Source organism: Pseudophryne corroboree, chromosome 7 (genome assembly GCF_028390025.1).
Source record: "Pseudophryne corroboree isolate aPseCor3 chromosome 7, aPseCor3.hap2, whole genome shotgun sequence".
Lineage (NCBI taxonomy): Eukaryota > Metazoa > Chordata > Amphibia > Anura > Myobatrachidae > Pseudophryne > Pseudophryne corroboree.
In genome coordinates, this window is record NC_086450.1 from 329,913,770 (window position 1) to 329,929,920 (window position 16,151).

Consider the following 16,151-nt stretch of genomic DNA (forward strand, 5'->3'; position numbering starts at 1 on the left):
ATGTCACTTTAGACTTCATTCACCTCTGTGCTCTGAGTAACAAATAACCCCAATTTTTGCATTAATAAACTGAGGCTCTGAATTGCTAAAAGTTCACTGTTTATTTCAAATTCCAGGACAGCAGCCCTTCCCCCACCCAGAATACACGTTACTGTGCTGTAACTCTATTCCCCAAGGAATCTACTTCAAAGGCCTCTCACACTGAGATTTTCACACCTACACAATTAAGAACTGGACTCTAAAGCTGGCAATACTGTACATCAGAATGACCTGAATACGATCACACACACATAGCGATTTGGGCTGCTTTTCTAATTGATTTGCTGAGTCACTTAGAAATACAGCACAAATCTCTATGTGTGTATGGACTATAGCGATAGTGATGTGCGTCCCTGCATGCTTGAAAGATCTAGTCATCACCCATGTTTTCTCTATTGCAAACACGGGCAGTGACAGATCGCTCAGCACACATCGCTGGTGCAGCTCTGTGTGCTGAGTGATCTTGCTGAGCCCGTGTGATCACCGATATCGCTGGGCAGAAAACAGTCAACATACAGTGGCGTAACTACTGCCCCCGCAGCCCTCGCGGTGGCTTGGGGGGCGAGGGGCTGCGGGGGCGCCACTGATTTAGTGCAGACTGACATGCGGACGAGCGTCCGCATGTCAGTCTGCGGTCTCGTTTCCTCCCTGCTGTTAGGAGGGACACAGAGGGCACAGTGCGCGCCTCTCCTGTGTCCCTCCTGGGTCTCCGGCGGCCGCGGGTCTCATAAAGGAAGTGCCGTTCGTGAGCACTTCCTTTATTACAATGACCCGCGGCCGCCGGAGACACAGGAGAGGCGCGCACTGTGCCCTCTGTGTCCCTCCTAACAGCAGGGGAGCGGCGGCGGCTGCGGCGGCGGAGGAGGAAGGGGGGGGGAACGACGCACTGAGGGGGCATAACTGGCACTGAGGGGGCATATCTGGCAATGGGGGAATATCTGGCACTGGGGACATTTATGGCACTGGGGGGAATATCTGGCACTGGGGACATTTATGGCACTGGGGGGAATATCTGGCACTGGGGGCATATTTGGCAGGGAGGGGGGGGAGAGAATATCTGGCACTGGGGACATTTATGGCACTGGGGGGAATATCTGGCACTGGGGCATATGTGGCACTGGGGGGGGCAATATGTGGCACTGGGGGGGAATATCTGGCACGGGGCATATGTGGCACTGGGGGGGAATATCTGGAACTGGGGCATATGTGGCACGGGGGGGGATATCTGGCACTGGGGCATATGTGGCACTGGGGGGGGCAATATGTGGCACTGGGGGGGAATATCTGGCACGGGGCATATGTGGCACTGGGGGGAATATCTGGAACTGGGGCATATGTGGCACGGGGGGGGATATCTGGCACTGGGGCATATGTGGCACTGGGGGGGGGGCAATATGTGGCACTGGGGCATATTTTGGCACTGGGGGCAAATGTGGCACTGTGGGGGAATATCTGGCACTGGGGATAATGTGGCACTGGGGAGGTATATGTGTACCTGGCACATGGGGGGGGCTATATTTGGCACTGGGGGCATGTGAGTACCTGGCACCGTGGGGGAATATCTGGCACTGGAGACATATGTGGCACTGGGAGCACAGCCCTAGCAACAAGGACTACCTCCTAGCAACGAGCATGACACCCAGTGCATGAAACCCCTGGCAACAAGCATGACACCCAGTGCATGAAACCCCTGGCAACGAGCATGACACCCAGTGCATGAAACCCCTGGCAACGAGCATGACACCCTGAGCATGAAAACCCCTGGCACCGTGCATGGAACCAAGAGCATAAAACCCCTGGCAATGAGCATGACACCCAGTGCATGAAACCCCTGACAACGAGCAGGTAATTGAAAAGTAATTAGAAGCCTTACTGTAGGACTTAATGTGTAATGGGCATTACGGTGTGTGGCATAATGTATCACGGACATTGCGGTGTGTCATAATGTGTCACAGGCATTACGGTGTATGGTATATTATATCGCGGGCATTGTGATATGTGGTATAATGTCTCAGGGTCATTGCAGTGTGTGGCATAATGTATCACGGACATTGCGGTGTGTGTCATAATGTGTCAGGCATTACGGTGTGTGGTATACTATATCACGGGCATTGTGGTATGTGGTATAATGTCTCAGGGTCATTGCAGTGTGGCATAATATATAACGGACATTGCGGTGTGTGGCATAGGGTATAACGGGCATTGCGATGTGTCACAGGCATTACGGTGTATGGTATACTATATCACGGGCATTGTGGTATAATGTCTCAAGGTCATTGCAGTGTGTGGCATAATGTGTCACAGGCATTGTATGTGCTATAATGTATCGGGCATTGCAGTGTGTGGTATAATGTATCACGGACATTGCAGTGTGTGTCATAATGTGTCACAGACATTGTATGTGCTATAATGTATCAGGGGCAGTGCAGTGTGTAGCATAATGTATAACGGGCATTGCGATTCCTGTCATAATGTGTCACAGGCATTACGGTGTGTGGCATAATGTGTCAGGGGCATTATGGTGTGTACATACTGTGTCATGTGCATTATTGTGTGTGGCATACTGTCTAAGGGCCATTGCAGTATGTGGCATAATGTATACTGGGCATTACTATAAGGAGGAAAAATTACAAATAATGTAAGGGGCATGAATCAGGATTATTTTTCTTTCCTGTGGTGGCCAACGTCTGGGCGTGCAGGTTGCAAAACTGGGGTATAAGGTAGTCTTTTCCTGCAATGCCACGCCCATTCCAACGAAACCACGCCCATCCCAACGAATCCACGCCCCCTTTTTTGCTGGCGCGCGCATATTTACCCCTTTATTCCTCCCAATTATGGGGGATGGGGGGGGGGGGCGCCGAAGAAGTTTTTGGCTTGGGGGAGATAAATTTCTAGTTACGCCACTGTCAACATAGGTAAGTATGTGTGTGTCGACATGTGTGAAATAAAGTTTTACTGTCACGGTGTGTGTCTCCTGTTTTTATTTGGGTATTTTTTTTCCATTAGAACTACAGGTACCAGCGGGCACGATTTTCTCCCGCATGCTGGTACTTGTGGTTCTCCAAGTACCAGCTTGCGGGGGAGGCTTGCTGGGACTTGTAGTACTACTGGAAAAAACAATATTCTTTCAATTTTCTCAAGGCTATCAGCCCCCCATCCGCAGCCTTTGGATGGGGGGACAGCCTCGGGCTTCACCCCTGGCCCTTGGGTGGCTGGGGGGTGGACCCCTTGATTGAAGGGGTCCCCACTCCCCCAGGGTACCCTGGCCAGGGGTGACTAGTTGGATATTTAATGCCATGGCCGCTGGGCACTGTATAAAAGTGACCCCCGGCTGTGGCATTATCTGTCCAGCTAGTGGAGCCCGATGCTGGTGTAAAAAATACGGGGGACCCCTACTCTTTTTGTCCCCCGTATTTTTTGCACCAGCACCAGGCACAGAGCCCGGTGCTGGTTTTAAAAATACAGGGGATGCCCTGTCCATTTTCCCCCTGGATTTTTAGAACCAGGACTGGCTCGAAGAGCCCGAGGCTGGTTATGCTTTGGAGGGGGGACCCCACGCAATTTTTGGGTTTTTTTTTCCCATCCCATTAAAAAAAAAATATATATATATAATAATAATCTTTTTAAAAATATATAAATAATACTTGTGCCTCCAAAAAAGAGGGCAGTGGGGTGCTGGCAGTGCGGGAGTGCCAGAAGTGTCCACTGTACCATCAACCAAGTGCAAGGAGGACATCTCCCGCACTACTGACACTCCTGCACTGGGGATACTGCCAGCCCTCCTGCACTAATTACACCACCTACACCTCTGCACCGAGGACACTACTGGCACTCCCACATGTATTGGAGATATATTAATACTTCACAATTAGCTGCCACTGCTGATATTCCCGTGTGCCTGATGGATAAATTGCCCTGCACATACAGATGTCCATGTAGCTGCCCACGGTGCTGTTGGTGGCTAGAGGTGGGAGGAGAAGCCACCGGCATCCTTGACTCTGCTGACCGGAAGTCTGACCCGGTCACATGCTCGTGGCCAGGGGTTACATGCTCGTTGCCAGGGGTTACATATGCTTTTTGCCATAGGGGTTATATGCTTAGAGCCAGGGGGTTACATGCTCGTTCTGGGTAGCGCTGGGTAATGGTCTAGTAATACCCCTGGCATCTGTCTCCTATAAGGGCCGTCTTCCAATGCGATCTGCATGGAATCTGCAGCTTCCAGTAGTAGGTAGAGCCTAAGCATCTATTGTGCCAGTGCTGCGCCCCCCCAGGACTCAGCTATCCAGGCTGCAGCCTTATGGCTGATCAGGCCCTGGGTCTCATGTTTCTTCACCCACTTGTATGGCAGGCAGAGCACCCAGTGACTTATTATGGAGCACAGCCCAAGCACTGGACTGATTTGTGGCAGACAGGCACAGCACCCACTTGTATGGCAGACAGAGCACCCAGTGATTTATTATGGAGCACAGCCCAAGCACAGGACTGATTTGTGGCAGACAGGCACAGCACCCACTTGTATGGCAGACAGAGCACCCAGTGATTTATTATGGAGCACAGCCCAAGCACAGGACTGATTTGTGGCAGACAGGCACAGCACCCACTTGTATGGCAGACAGAGCACCCAGTGATTTATTATGGAGCACAGCCCAAGCACAGGACTGATTTGTGGCAGACAGGCACAGCACCCACTTGTATGGCAGACAGAGCACCCAGTGACTTATTATGGAGCACAGCCCAAGCACAGGACTGATTTGTGGCAGACAGGCACAGCACCCACTTGTATGGCAGACAGAGCACCCAGTGACTTATTATGGCAACACAGCCTCAGCGCTGGACCGATTTGTGGCAGACAGGTGCAGCACCCACGTGTATGGCACACAGAGCACCCAGTGACTTATTATGGCAACACAGCCTCAGCGCTGGACCGATTTGTGGCAGACAGACGCAGCACCCACTTGTATGGCAGACACTGTCGATCTTCAGACCGGATCCCAGTGAAATATATGTGGTATTGAAATACCAAAAATTCTCTCTACTCACACCTTAACCACCAAACAATTGCAAAAATTGACAAGTATCAATAGTGCCTTTTAGTTAGTATCATAATTTCTATATTGAATCTCTGTGTGGAGTTTGTATGAACTCTTCATCAGCACATTATCAATCACAAGGAAAAAGATTTTTTTAAACATATAGGCAACATTGAGCCAGGTACATGTTGGAAGTTAGTATGAGAGATGTATTTGAAAAATATTAATACTTCACAATTAGCTGCTGCAGCTGATATTCCCGTGTGCATGATGGAAAAATTGCCCTGCACATACGGCTCATGGGGGTCATTCTGACCCGATTGCTGCTGCTGACCAGCTGCTGCGGGCCGTGTAGTAATGAGTAGCTCCCGGCCAGCACGCTAAAGCTGCGCTGGCCGGGAGCTACTCCTGAAGTACAAAAGCATCTCCGCTGTGCAATACTTTTGCACTTCTGCAGGGGGGGGCGTAACTGACCTGCGGGGCGGACTGGCCCTGTGCTGGGCATCCCCCGCATGTCTCTGTTCCTGATCGTAGCCCTGCAAAATTTTGCAGGGCTACGATCAACTCGGAATGACACCCCATAGCTGCAATTTTGTTAGCAGATGGGCAAAACCATGGGGGTCATGCAGGCCTGATTGCACGCTAGGTTGTTTTGCTGAGCTGCGATCAGGACATAACTGCGCATGTGTGTGCCCCGCAATACGCAGGCGCGTCGCACAGGTACAAAGTGGATCGTTGCTGAGCAATGGATTTAATGAATAATCCATTCGCACAGACAATCGCAAGGAGATTGACTGGAAGAAAACATTTGTGGATGTCAACTGACCATTTTCTGGGAGTGTTTGGAAAAACGCAGGTGTGTCAATGCGTTTGCAGGGTGGGTGTCTGATGTAAATTCGGGGCAAACACTTTAGCCTGTTCGTGTCCGGAATTGACGTCAGACACCTGCCCTGCAAACGCTTGGACACGCCTGCGTTTTTCCAAACACTCCCAGAAAGCGTTCAGTTGCCACCCACAAATGCCCTCTTCCTGTCAATCTCCTTGCGATCTGCTGTGCGAATCGATTCTTCGTTAAATCCATTGCTCAGCAATGATCCGCTTTGTACCCGTACGACGCACATGCGCATTGAGGTGCATACGCATGTGCAGTTTCGACCTGATCGCACCGCTGTAAAACAACCTAGCGTGCGATCATTTCGGAATGACCCCCATGGTTTTGCCCATTTGCAAATAAAATGCTGCTAGAATCAGGTCTGAACTACTCCCTCTAGAATCTCTTTATCAGACTTTCTGCTTGCTCAGTTTCTGAAAATGCCACCTGCTGTCTGAAAAGTGGTACTGCACTATATTTCAGAGGAGATACACATGGCTTGCCGTCTATATCTTAAGAGGAAATCTTATCTCGTGCCATGAACGGCAGGCCATGATACTTTTTTCAGAAAGGTAATAGTGGACACATCTGTATATCAGTTATATTCCTGACTGTCTGGAGTTAGTTACCGTACATTATCATCAGGCATAACAGTGCACTGTGCAAAAGCAGGTGCCTCTAACTGGTGACTAGTGGTATTTGGAATTTATTTAATCAAGGATATAATATTCTAATTGATATCAGCACTGAATGGAAATTGATACTTGATATCTGTTGGATATATAATTATCAGATGACTCCTGGATCAACCCTCTGCTTGGGCTCTGAAATCGAAAGTCTAATTACTATCTGACACACAATTTAATTAATAATATATTCAGATATGGACTAATATGTTTTCTTTAGAGATATGTTTATATATGTGCAACAATATTATTAGATTTTATTGTATTTTTTATGTTATATGCAGAAGTTATGATTTTGTTTATTTGATAAAGTCTATTTATTGCACAGCAAAACATTACAGATAAGGCAAGCAAGCACTGCATCAGTCAAATAAACTTACCAAAGGAGTAACGTACATACACAATTCTGACTCAAAACTACCAAAACACTTGCTGAGGTTTTCAAAATAGTTTTTTGAAACATGAAAATGGGTAAAAATAATGGCTTCTGGGACAAAATCCTCAAGAAGCAACACCCAAGAAAATATAACGCAAAACCTAACCTAAGGAGATGTAGGAGAGAAAATATAGAAAGAAACGAAAGGAAACAGGGGAAAAGAAGATAAAGGAGACAAAGAATAACAAAGGTATTAGGGCCCTACAGATACTTAGGGGTCTATTCATGAAGCAGAAAAAGTGTGGAGAAGTGAGCCTGTGGAGAAGTTGTCCATGGCAACCAATCAGCTGCTACATATAATTTTACAGAATACACTTTATAAATGTTACCTCAACACTGATTGGTTGCCATGGGCAACTTCTCCACTGGTTCACTTCTCCACTCTTTTCACTGCTTCATGAATATACTCCTATACTCAGAGGTACTGTTGGTACCAGTAAGCTGCTCTAAGTCATGACTTAGATATCATATATGCATCTCCCAGCACCGCCAGCGCCCCATATGCCTGCTCCATCCCCGACCCCGATTGCAACCTGACCCGGCATATTGTCAGGTCGGGAAGCCAGTCTGAATGGGTCCAATGCCGTGTCGCACCCGGCAAGGACCCGTTTCCAATTCCCAGGTGCGACCTGCCATTGCGATGTGAAAACAGTATTATTTGCCTCAATAGGAACCATCTTGTGTTCTCAAAGACCTTCCAAATCTGTTACTGTAGGGATGAAGGTAGGCTGTCTACGTAGATTCCCCATTTCATGTGAAAGGAGTTCACCCCTTTCTAAATGTGGAAAGTAGCCATACAGCATACGTGGTAAAGCACTTCTAGCAGGGCTCTTTTCCATTCTCCCAATGTAGGGGTGTTTGAGCAATCAAATGCCTCAGGATCACTTGTTTTGCCACTGTTACCATAACAGATAATTAAATATTTATATGATAATCTTTATCATGTGTAAAACGAATACAATTTTTATAAAGGTGTTAATTGCCTTTGAAGTTTTTGTCTGTGTAATTGGGTAAATCAGAGTATGCTCTGTGCTCTGTGTACAAGGACATCATCAGGAATTAGTAATTATCTGCGCCTGAATAATTCTGATTTATTTTACAACTACAAGACATCAGCTTTGTGTGCGCATTGCAGAAGACCATACTACACCCCAGAATCAGACTCTCTGCTTAAAACCGGACTGAAGTGTAGCAAATATATTTATATTCCATTCTACAAGGCTTGATTGCTAGGGTCAGCCATTTACACAACAAAAAATATATTGAACCTGTTGATGTCCATCTTTTAATGCAAACCACTAGTAGTTCTCTAATCATGGTTTCATGCCATCAAAGTTAATCACCAGTGGCACCATTGTTGGTGAGCATGTATGGCTAATCTACCTAATGTAGAGCTATTGTATGGCTAACCCTATTGTAAAGCTATTCTCATTCCTCCTTAAACTTACATACATACTGTAACATCTTTTTATTGGCTGTGAATGCCCCATCCATAGCGTTGGTCTCCTGTCACTGTACATGCTTACATTAGATACCTTCTGAATAAAGGGTTAAAAGTAAAACACAAGAATGTGTCTGTTTATAGAGAAAACTGAAAGTTACAACTGATATTGATGTTAATGACCATAAAGCTAACAGCCATAGGGGTCTAGTTACTAAGCCTTGGATGTAGATAACGTCAACGGAGATAAAGTACCAGCCAATCGTTTCCTAACTGCCATGGCACAGGCTGGGTTTGAAAAACGTCAGTTAGGAGCTGATTGGCTGGTACTTTATATCCGTCCACTTTATCTCCATCCAAGGCTTAGTAAATAGACATCAAAGTACCAGCCAATCCGCTCCTAACTGCCATGTCATAGCCTGGGTTTGAAAAATGACAGTTTAGAGCTGGTTGGTTGCTAGTCCATCTCCGTTATCTCCATCCAAAGCTTAGTAAATAGACCCCCCAGTTTTCAAAGTGAATTTTGCTAAGAAGTGATGCAGATGCTTTCAGACTGAGGAGTCTATTTATTAACTTGGTGTAGCAGGGCCATCCAGACCTAATGTAATACTCATGTGCTGTGATAGTTAGTGGAGTGGTATGGTACTATTATATCGGCCATGCCATACACCCTAAATGATATATCACATGATCTCACGATATATCATCCATGGCCAAATTCCCCTACATCATGACCCACGGGAGCATGCGACTGCCGATACACACTATACCATTTGCCCAATATGTTGGTCTGATCCACTGGGTTGGATGACATATCGCCTTGTGTGTACCCAGCTTTAGTGAAGAGAGGAGTAGAGTGATACAGCTACTGTATGTGTGATTTGTCCTGTCAGAGAAAGAGAGGCACAATGAGATACAGAGCTGTGATGATTCCTGGCAGCTAAAGCTGAGGGGGGCATCTCAGCTGGGGAGGGGGGGAGGAATTTCTGGAGTTCCAAGGTAGCCTAAATTGTTGGAGAGGGGGAGTCACACTCAATTATGCTGAGAGGGGGAAATAACATACACATCATTGGCAAAAGGCCTATGAATAGGGAAGAATCGCCCATGAAAAGCCAACACGAGCACACTTATGGAGTATGAGCCCCGTATTATGACAAAATAGCTGGAGAGTGGCCACATACAAAAGTCCCCCTCAGCCAGTAAAGTAGGGGTCACTGCACAGGACAGTGTCACTGGCTCACTGCTATCATAACACTGCTGGCTACAAGTTCCTACAGTAATGTATGTGAGGCCCCCAAACCGTGCATATGTAAGCAGGCTAGCAGATCCTGAGAATGAAAAATCAAGTTGTAGCCTATGGGCTACAATATAAAATATCATCTAAACATTGCATTAGCTAAAGGACCCATTGTCCGAACACCAACGTGTTTCAGAGCTTGGCAGATACAGTATGGGCAGAAAGCAGCCCCTATTGAGAATATGGCAGTACAGATGGTGTAAAGGTTAGCATTGCTGCCTTATAACACTGAGGTCATGGGTTTGAGTTACACCATGGCTGTAACTGTGTGGAGTTTGTATATTCTCCCAGTGCTTGCATGGGTTTCCTCCCATAATCCAAAAATAAACTGGTAGGTTAATTGGCTTCCACAAAAATTAACCCTAGTGTGTAAGTATGTGCAAGTAAATAGGGCCCGATTCAGACCTGATTGCTGCTGTTCATTTTCTAATAACTGCGCATGCGTATTCACTGCAGTGCGCACGGGCACTGGGAAACAACAACAAGCATCGCCGGTCAGCGACAGGCTGGTGCGAAAATTCTAATCGCACAGGCATTTGCATGCTGATTGACAGGAAGAAGCAGTTTGTGGGTGGTAACTGACTGTTTTCTGGAAGTGTCAGGTAAAACGCAGGCGTGTCCAAGTGTTTTCAGGAAGGATGTGTGACTTCAGCTCCGGCCCCAATCAGCCTGCTCTCATCGCACTGTAGGAGTCATTCCTGGGCTACGCACAGACTGCACACACAGTGCAAATCATTTAATGGTGAGTGAGCTGCAAACGGATTTGCAGCTGTCCGCTGACTGAGGGTTTTTAGCAGCTCAGCATGTACATGTGATCATACACTTGCACAGCAAATATACACTCCCCTTGGATGACGACTATCTGATTGCAGGACTACAATTTTAGCAGCCTAGCGATCAGGTCTGAATCTCCCCCCTAGATGGGCCAAGTGGTTTATATCTGCAATAATGGGGACTGTGGTCTACAGCATTATATAGTATACACATAATTTTAACCACTTGCCTGGCATGGTCGCATCAGATGCGACCATACCAGCAAGTGTTTTATCTGACTTAGTCACACAGGATGCGACCAGTCAGATAAACTGTGTTAGCAGCGGCAGGGAAGAGAAACTTCCCTTTGCTGCAGCTCTCAGAGGGACCGGAAGTTGTTACCGATCTGACTGACCGATGTTCCGATGTTTGATAAAAATTATTTTTAAAAATGACAATTTCGGAGCGTTTTTTTTTTTGGGGGGGGGGGATCATTTGTTAAGTGGTTAAGTTAAAAGGTTCTTGATAAATAGGCCCATAATTTATTTTCTTTCTCTATCCTGTTTTGTTATTGTTTCTCTTGTTAAATTAGCACATCATAGAGAAAGATGTTTGGGGTGTCTGAATTGCTCTCTTCTAGTATTCCTCTGGGAAAGAACTGACTGACTGAATTGTTACATTTACAAATAGACTTTAAGTTTCCTCACTGATGCCTGAAAATGCATAAGGCTGTTTTCATCAGATCATTTACATTAAAGTAGTTTGTTCCTTAATTTAACTGGATACTATACATTACACTAAACTTAAATTAACACATGTGCAATTGTTTTTATTTTCTCCCAGAATTAAAACTAAGCATTTAAAAAAAGTTTCATTTACAATGTATTGCTGCACGCAGCTCGTTTCTATGATAATGATGCCGTAAAAATCTGGCATAAGGGAATGACATTGTAACTTTTAAGATTATTCATGGTTTACTCTATTGGTTGAGTTATATAAGCACCAAAAAAGACTATTTCTAAAAAAAAAAGAAAGTTTGATTAAAGTCAGAGCAGAATGTGCCTGATTGAGATGTGGTGTAGTTTGCATAGATGCTGCTTCCTTGGCTTACATATAGTAATGCAGCAGGAAGAGTCTGGTGTAAGTAGACACCTCCTGCATACATGTGTTATCCTCTGCTGCATCTTAGCATACCGCATCCGATCACTCTGCAACAACATAGGCCGGCTGAGTAACCCTGAGGTTACGCAGATCGTCCGCCACAGCTCTGTCACTTTAACCAGGAAATCTCCATTGGAAGACAGAGACCCTGGCTTTATGAAATGGAGCCCATCGCCGCCCCCTCCCCGCCCCCAAAATGGCTGTAGACTGTCAATCACTTGACATCCGCTTTGCGAGTGAGGATGCAGGATACTGCACAACTGCAGTAAACTGCATGATTCTGTCACTATGTCCACATCTGAATCAGCCCCAATGTTGTTATAATTCTTCACCTTCTTCTAGGTGTAAAGAGGAAGACTATAAGAAAAATTGGTGGGATCTTAATAAGAGAGAGATTTATGGGATTCAAGATTAGGTGGAGTACTTATATCCAGCAGCAGCTCCTACCTGGGTGGAGGCGGAGGGCTGCTGCTGGCCATGCTGCCGGGTTTCCACCACCTTGTCCCCGTTGCCTGGTCCCCACCGCCGCCCTGGTCCCTGCACCTGTTCTATGTAATTCACAGATACTGGGACCCAGCGCATGCGCTTTAGTGGTGACAGTACTGCGCATGCGAAAAAACCCAGACTCTATGGACTGCATCAGCTGCTGTCACTAGAAGCCGTCTAAGGCTGACGAGGCAGGGGCTGGATGTGGATTCCTACAGGAAGCCAGCTCTCTGCTAATGGCAACCCGGTCTGGCAGTCCCAGAGGGAGAAAGTAATGGGACTGCCCTGTGTGTCTAACAGGTAGGACTTCCATTGGGAAGTCACTGCCAGTCACAGTGAAGCCAGTGCAGTCTCACAGACTGCATCAGGCTCACTGACATTTAGCAGGGTGGCGGATTTTACCTGGGGGGGGGGAGGGGCTGCAGTTCTGCAGCCCATAGGTAAAAACCGCCACCGCTTATATCCGTTAGTGGAGTCTCAGCAACTGCATGCCAAGAAGGGTCAGACTGCAGGAGGGGACAGTAGGGTTATGCTGCAGGAGGGGTGGTTTAGGGGTATGGTTAAAATACTTACCAGGATCCATTGTGATTCTGACTGTCGGGATGTTGCTCTTGGCATCCTGACCACCGGCATTTCATACTCAACCCAATATAAATGCGTTATCCCTATAAAGGCATTTTCATCTGGGAGGGTATGTGCTGTAAAAAGGACCCTATTCAGTAAGGAATGCAAATTCTGCTTTTTAGCAGAATTTGCAATCCTTTTGCTGGCATGCTGGGGACTACCCATTGCAAGGCAAGGCCACCCAGCATGCTAATCATCGCACCCCCTCTGAGACCACACTGAAATTGCCTCACACTGCACCGCAATTTCAGCATGATCGCAGAAAATAGGGAAGCCTCCTGCCAGTACAGCCTGGCTGCGATGACAGGAGGGCCGCTGCCATCTTTATGATCGGAGCAGATGCGTGTGACATCACGCAGCCGCCCCGATCACGGCCCCATCACACCACTGTTCCACTAACACTGCCCCCACAACACTCTGTCTCAGCCTAGAAAACAGAGCATTGCCACCCCGCTCCTGCCTCCCACCTAGTAAATGCGGGCACATGTGCAGGATGGGCCCTGTGCATGCACCCGCATCATCATTGTACAGTATTTTTTGTAGTTGGATCGCAGACCCCCAAAGTCCCCAGAGTCTTAAGTAACAGTAAAAGAAAAAAGAAAAAAGACTCTTGGTGCACTCTTGAAAAAGGACGTATGTCAGTCTGTATGGTAATAGAAACATAAAATTTAACTTTTATTCATAATAATAAAATATAGTCCCCTACCAAAAAGAGATTTAAAATTACTGATGAATATCAGTGTGAATATGAGCGGCAGTGGTGATGGGAGTAAATAACCCGTATAAACAATCATAAATTGAATTGTTATGTGCAATCTGTGTGAGCTAGTGATATCCTATGCTACTAGTAAACCATTGTCACCCTTCTTATCCAAACAGAGATATGGTTAAAGGGCATATGGATTGACCGCCAATGGTAAATATTAGAGGAAAGCAAAGCAACAGAATGAATCTGCTGTCAATGTTAGACCAGAGTGTCCCCAAATCTCCAGCCTACTGCACCGAGTATTCCAAGGTGGTCTCCCGCCTGGTACTAGCATGGCCCTATTCATTAATAAGCTTGTATCTACTTTTGACTGGTGCGGAGTCATCCCCATTTCTTTAAATCTTAAGTAACAGTATCAGGATGATACCTCGACGTTGTACTGATAGACAGTCAATAAGGTCAACACCATACAGTATGATTGACATGCATTAGGTCGGCAGGCACAAAAGGTCAACAGGTTTAAAGGCCGACAGGCTCAAAGGGTCAACATGAAAATGGTCAACACATGTTTTTTTTTTGTTTTCCCACCATTTGCTTGATTTGATATTTATGTGGATTACAACTGTAACCTGTGGCGAGAGCAGTGAGCAGTCTAATTTATGTTGACAATATGTTGTCGGCCTATGGACTGTCTGCCTAAACATTGTAGATCTATTATGTCACACCCTTAAGCAACACTGGGCCTGGGGGGTAATTCAGACCTGCTCATAGCAGCAAATTTGTTAGCTAATGGGCAAAACCATGTGCACTGCAGGGGGGCAGATATAACATGTGCAGAGAGAGTTATGAAGTTTCTTCACTCCCCCCGTCACCCGGCTCCATAGAAGTGCAGGCAAATATGGACGAGATCGTCCATATTGGCCTGCATGCACAGCCGACGGGGCACCAGCGATGAACGAGCGCAGGGCCGCGCATCGTTCATCGCTTGTGCCTCCACACTGAAAGATACGAACGGTATCTCTTCATTAATGAACGAGATCGTTCATATCTTTCAGTCAGATCAACCAGTGTGTAGGGTCTATTAGATTTGGGTGGGGTGTGTTCAAACTGAAATCTAAATCACAGTGTAAAATAAAGCAGCCAGTATTTACCCTGCACAGAATCAAAATAACCCACCCAAATCTAACTCTCTCTGCACATGTTACATCTGCCCCACCTGCAAACTTGCTGCTGCGATCAGGACTGAATTAGGACCCTGATTCAGAGTGCACAATTGCATGCACAGCTTGGATTTCGTATGCAGTGGATTTGCGAAACTATAGTAATGACTATGATACTGTCTTGTGCATAGGGATGCCCACTGCTGGCTTCTCACATCTGCCGCTTACATAGAAATGCAGAAACAGTGGGAACATTGGTTGCACCATCGAACAAATGAGCAACCCTATGCTGTCTCACATAAGACGCCAGGGCCTCTATAACTGTGCACTAATTTGCAGTGGCTCACAATGACATGCCTGTGTTTTTCTAGTCACCACCCGTTACCTCCCCTAAACACTGACTACCTGTCACTCAACTGCACAACTTGAATCTTGCCCATTCTCTGTCATGTCTGTTAGCATGCTCTCCAGCCTATGGGCTTATGTAATAGCCTGTGAGCTGCACATTGGGGGTCATTCCGAGTTGTTCACTCGTTGCCGATTTTCGCAACGGAGCGATTAAGGCAACAATGCTCATGCGCATGGTACGCAGTGCGCATGCGCTAAGTATTTTAGCACAAAACTTAATAGATTTACTAACGTCCGAACGAAGAATTTTCATTGTTGAAGTGATTGGAGTGTGATTGACAGGAAGTGGGTGTTTCTGGGCGGAAACTGACGGTTTTCTGGGAGTGTGCGGAAAAACGCAGGCGTGCCAGAATAAAACGCGGGAGTGTCTGGAGAAACGGGGGAGTGGCTGGCTGAACGCAGGCCGTGTTTGTGACATCAAACCAGGAACTAAACGGGCTGAGCTGATCGCAGTGTAGGAGTAAGTCTCGAGCTACTCAGAAACTGCTAAGAATTTTCTATTCGCAATTCTGCTAATCTTGCATTCGCAATTCTGCTAAGCTAAGATACACTCCCAGAGGGCGGCGGCCTAGCGTGTGCAATGCTGCTAAAATCTGCTAGCAAGCGAACAACTCAGAATGAGGGCCTTTGTGGGGAAATTCTGCCCATATTATTAAAGCAGCAATCATTTGAAAGGCAAAACCAATTTGCATACGGAATGGTTGCCAGTCGGCACGATATACATGTGCAACTTCCGGCAAAATCTCAATGTGAGAGAACCATAAATTATCACAGGGAGGATTTTCGGTTGCCTGTAAAATCCCCTTCCCTAGCCAACACTATTATCACAAAAGCAATAGTATATAACACAATTTTACCAGAGCTGCATTTTTTTAAAGATCTACTCAGTATCACAAATGAAATAATTAACACCACCTGAGACTCTTTTAAAACGTGTTAGCTAGTAATGAATACAACACATGTTCTCCAACTAGGAGCTCTAGAAAACATGCACTGCTATATGTATACATATATATATATATATATATATATTATATACAAAGGTCCGTGCGC

The 16,151-nt window shown here is 46.3% G+C and overlaps 1 protein-coding gene across 3 annotated transcripts in view; it reads right to left on the reverse strand.

Annotated features, from left to right (window-relative positions):
- The window catches only part of SHISA9 (shisa family member 9), a 777,795-nt gene that overhangs the window by 691,158 nt on the left and 70,486 nt on the right, over window positions 1-16,151 (reverse strand). The window lies entirely within an intron of this gene.